A 5246-nucleotide genomic window follows, 5' to 3' on the forward strand; every position below is an offset into this window, starting at 1 on the left:
AGTCTTACTTATGACAAAAGTATGGCACACCTGAAGCCATCTTGATTGGAATAAAGTGGTAACACTTAAAACATTCAATTTACAAAGGAACAAAATGAGGGGGTTCATTTTGCCATATAAATTATGATTAGTGCTGCAGAAAGAAAAACTAGGGCACATTTTGACTTCTGAAATCCTCTTTTATTTCATAAAAACATTCTGACATGCAGACTGAAACATGCACTTTTAATACCAGCAGCAGACTTTTGTGGTGAGCAGTAGCTTTACTACAGTGATCTAATGAGCAACTAGAGTGCTAACATTCAGAATTTATGGCAAATGTGTGACATATCTGAATACCTTCTTGATGGAATCAAAGTAAAAAACTGAAAGAATTTCCTACTGAGGAGACTGCAGTAAATGAGGAAATTAGGAAACCTCATAACAAATAAATCTCCTAAAATGGCCACCAGAGACAAAAGAGCCCAAATGTAGCCCAAATATCACCCAGATGTAGCCCAAATGTAGCCCAATGACAGAAGTGTGCAAAACACTTATTTTTTGTGTGTTTGCAGTTTTATATAGTGCAGACTTGTCAGGTATTGGAGTGCTTTACATGCACATTGGTTACATCATACAAGATCAAATTCATTTTGGTTGTAGACATGGGGAGATTAAGTGATTTGACCAGAATCACAGAATGTTGAGCTGAAGCAGAAACTCCAACCTGGTTCCCCAGTTGCAAAGTCTGCAGCTCTGGAAGTAACACCACACCCTCTCCCCTTGGATGCAACATTTAATCAAGTGGTCAACTGGATAAAAAAACTAAGATTACAAATAATTTAAAAGTTCTTTGTCGCTATTTGAAAACTCAGAAAATATGTCCTCATTTTAGTTCTTTAGAGCACTAACCATAATTTTGATGCAAATAAGACCCTCTCATATATGTAATTTCTAAAGGAAATGCTCTAGGCATTACAGTTTTGATTACATCAAGATGACGTCAGGCATTCCACACTTTTGTAATAAATATAGAATGTTAGCAATCTAGTTGTTCATTGGGATACTGTTGAGAGGCAGAAGCCAGGGGCACGGACTCTGAAACTTGAAGGCAGGTAGGAGAGTGCAGAGGCAACAATTTGACCACACTAGGCAGGCAGGAAGGGCAGTGGCAGCACAACAGACTATGGAGGGCAGTGGAAAGGGGGGCAGGGGCAACAAACCAACAATACAGGCCTGGCAAGAGAGGCTGTGGCAATATAATAGACCATTGTGGGCAGAAGGAAGAGGCAGTGGTCATACAACCATACATGCCAACAAACCCTTTTCAGCCAGGAAACGTCCAATGTTTTTAAGCTCAAATGGGCTTTACTTGATCTGTTTCCTTTCTACAATCTTCTCTTTTTCAATGTAACTCAAAGGGGAAAATCAATACCCCAGTTTTATTTCAAAATCTCCCTCTTACCAAGTTCAAAATGTTCGCAAGTATGGTACATTGGATCATGGTAGGCAGGAGGAATTGGGGTAGGGACATGGACTCGGATAACAGAGGACAGGAGGGACATTGAGAGGTGCACCAAGCTGACCCTACAGGGCAGGCATCAGGGTTTGCAGCAGCACAATACACCACACAGGGCATGCGGGAAGGGAGTGCAGCACAACAATCCATAGAAAGCAATAGGGAGGGGACAGGACCATGCACATGGACAACAGACAACAGAGGGGAAAGAGGCAATGGTAGCTAGCTGACCATAATGGACAGACAGGAGAGAAAGCTGCAGCATAACAGACCATAAAGGGCAGGAGGGACGGATCAGGGGCATTACAATAGAACCGACAAGCCAGGAGGGAGGGAATAGGGGTCTGCACATGGAAACAGAGGGCTGGGGGCAAGGGGGCAGGGCAGGAGCAGCAAGATGACCATGGAGGTCAGGCAGGATGGGCACTAGAAACAAGACACACCATGGAGAGCAACAGTGAGACTATGATGGCATACACACAGACCATGGAGGGAAGGTGGGAGGGGGTCAGGAGCAGCTAGCTGACCACACAGGGAAGGTGGGAGGGGCCATGGCAGCACAGAAGACCATGCATGGCAAGCGGGAGGGTTAGTGGCATCACAATGGCTATGATGGGCAAGAAGGAGGGTGCAGGGGCATGCACAAAGGACCATGGAGGATAGAAGGGAGGGTCAGGACCTGGGCACAGACAAGAGAGTTCAGGGGAAGGGGCCTCACAACAGACCGCGCGGGGCAGGCAGGAGGAGCAGTTGCAGCACAACAGACCAGGGAGGGCAGAAGGGTGTGGCAGTAAAATGGACCATGGAGGACAGGAGGAAGGGGATAGGGGCATGGCATGTGGACAGGCAGGGTGGAGGTGGCAGGGACAGGTTACAGTCATCTGACAATGCTAGGCAGGTGGTAGGGGAGTGGCAGCTCAACAGAACACTCAGAGTAGATAGGAGTGGCAGGTCCATGGAACACGGTGGTCAAAAAGGATGGAGCAGGGGCATGCACAAAGACATCGGAGGGCAGGGGGAAGGAGAATAGGGGCAGCAAGCAAAGCACAGAGGCTAAGCAGGTGGTCAATGATGCGCCATAGAATTGGGCAATGGAGGGCAGGATGAGTGGACTGGTACATCATGCTAAATGCAGGGCAGTGGCAGCACATCAGACCATGCATGGCAGGAGGGAGGAGGCTAGTCCATGGATTCAGACAACAGAGGATAGGGAGGAGGTAGATGGGGCAGCAAGCTAACTGTTCATAGAAGGTGGGTATTAGGAACTTTATTTTTTTTAATATGTGTGTCTGTGCGAACTACTTAAAATATGAACAAGTATGCAGCATATTCTCACTTTTATTCAGGAAGAAGAGGACGTTTGGGACTGTGACTCCGGGCTCACTTGGCAGAAACATCCCCTGACCCTCCACCCCCCATCGCAAAATGTAATGCCCGTGAAAAGGGTAGGTGGACGCAGTGTTATATAGAACATAGTCCTGAGAGCACGATTGAAAATGAAAACTAGATATAGTATATGGTATAAACTATGCACCAAAAAGTGTGATATAAGATGAACCGGGGCGTGAAATATAATATGCAATACATTGTGCGCAATGACAGATTCATTGGAGAGCGCAAGATAGCACAGGCACTAGCGCTTGCTATGTGATATGCGCCTTGGAGTGTAATATGCACAGGGCAGTGTTGTGTAACCTAAGTAGTTTCTAAAGTTGTAATATAAAATATGTGCTGGGTAGTGTAAAATTCCATATGCACTGTGACAAAGATATGGATCCCAGATTGTAATATGTATGGCATAGCGCTGTGCTTTATAACATAGGCATCGAGGAAGGCACGTTAGATGGGGCAATATAACCCATGCGAAGGCAAGTGTGGCATGACATATTCACGGGGTGGTGTTACAGTGCACATGGGCTAGAGAGTGTCATAGCATACGCACTAGCTGGTGGAATACAACACAGAGGTGTGTGGCACTCGGCGGGCACTGGTGGGTGTAACACAGCATTGGGCTCAGCCAGGAGCAGGCTGTGACTCTCAAGTGAGGTTTGTCTCCTTTCCAGAGAGTAAAATAGAAAGTATTACACATCCGGCGGTGGATGTGTGTTTTATTAACCGTGAGGGGGTTTCTTGCATAGTTTGGTCGAATTTTTGTCGAATCCCCTTTGAATGGCTTGGTGTGAATGTGTATTAAATGTGCCCGTCAATAGCTACCCATGTTTGTATAAATAAATGACAAGGGTGTCTACTTGGAGAGTACACACCAGCGGGGGCGCCGGGATTAGGCATGGTAGGGTGTCAGACATGTCAGAGCTTCACTAGCGGTGTGAATACATTCTACGTGGATTCATTGTATGCATAGTCGCATTTTAATGAATATCACGCAAATCGTCATGTTGATAGGTACATACGGTTTGTCCAGCATGTCCTAGGTGTTTCTATAAATATATATTTTTTTAAAAAAAATAAAAAACAAAGGCCGGCCCTGGGGGATGGGGTCCCCGGGGCCATAAGTGGCCTGAGGAGGGGGGCAACACAGCCCACAGCCCCCCTCCTAAAGAATACCATTTTTAAAAAAAGGCCATGACCTGGGGGTTGGGGTCCCCGGGGCCGATTAAGGCCTTGGGAGGGCCAAATTAATTTTTTTCAACAAAAAAAATTAGGGTGCAGGCCCTGGGGGATGGGGTCCCCAGGGCTAATAAATTAGAAAAAGAAAGGGGGCCACACAGCCCTCCTTCTTAAAAATAAATAAATAAAAGACCGGCATCGCGCCGGAGGCCACGCCCCCTCCTTGCAGCACTCTGCAAACGCGCCCCCTGGCCAGTTGTAAGTTGAGGAATTAATTCCCCTTCAATACTGAGGGTCCCTGAGGGCCAACTAGCCCAACAGGTATCTCCAGTATGCGCCAGGGAGCTGCGTTGCAGACAGGTGTTCTGAGGCCACACCCCTTTTTACACCTCCATGCAACGCAGCTCTGTGGCGCTTACTGGAGGTACCTACTGGGCTAGTTTGACCCTAGGGACCCTTAGGATTCAAGGGGACTTAATCTCTCAACTCAGAACGCCCACAGGCCCTGTGGCACGTTTTTAAGTTGGGGAAATAATTCCCTTTCAACACTGGGGTCCAACTAGCCCACCAGGTGCTTCCAGTAAGCACCACTGCTCTGCGTGCAGGCCGTGCCACTTTTTACACCTCCATGCAACGCAGCTCTGTGGCGCTTACTGGAGGTACCTAGTGGTCTAGTTGGACCCTATGGACCCTCAGGATTCAAGGGGACTTAATCTCCCAACTTAAAACGGCTACAGGGCGTGTTTACACAGTGGGGAAGGGAGGGGACGGGACATGAGGTGACGTGTTCAAACACGCCCTGTGGTGCGTTTTAAGAGGTAGTTTTAATCCCCTGCCCTATCATATACTAGGGGCTTACAGAGGAGGTCATGCTAATCACAGGGGGACCCCAACACATAGTGTGCCCTAGTGTATGTAGGTGTTTTCACTGTATTCTGAGTGTCTTTTAACATAGCACTGGCTCTAGGACTGGTTAGTCAGACTCAGTTACCACCAGTATCCGTCTGAAAAAGTTGAGGGTACAGGATGATTTTGCAACAAGGCTTGTTTCTGCTCTTCTGTTTGTTCTTTCTGCACGTTATACTTCTTCCTGCACTTTTCTTCGTCTTTGAGGACTTCTGTTGCTTCTTTCTGCATTTCTTTTTTTTCTTTCTGTGCGTTTTTCCTTCTTTCTTCACAT

Source organism: Triturus cristatus, chromosome 1_2 (assembly GCF_964204655.1).
Source record: "Triturus cristatus chromosome 1_2, aTriCri1.1, whole genome shotgun sequence".
Lineage (NCBI taxonomy): Eukaryota > Metazoa > Chordata > Amphibia > Caudata > Salamandridae > Triturus > Triturus cristatus.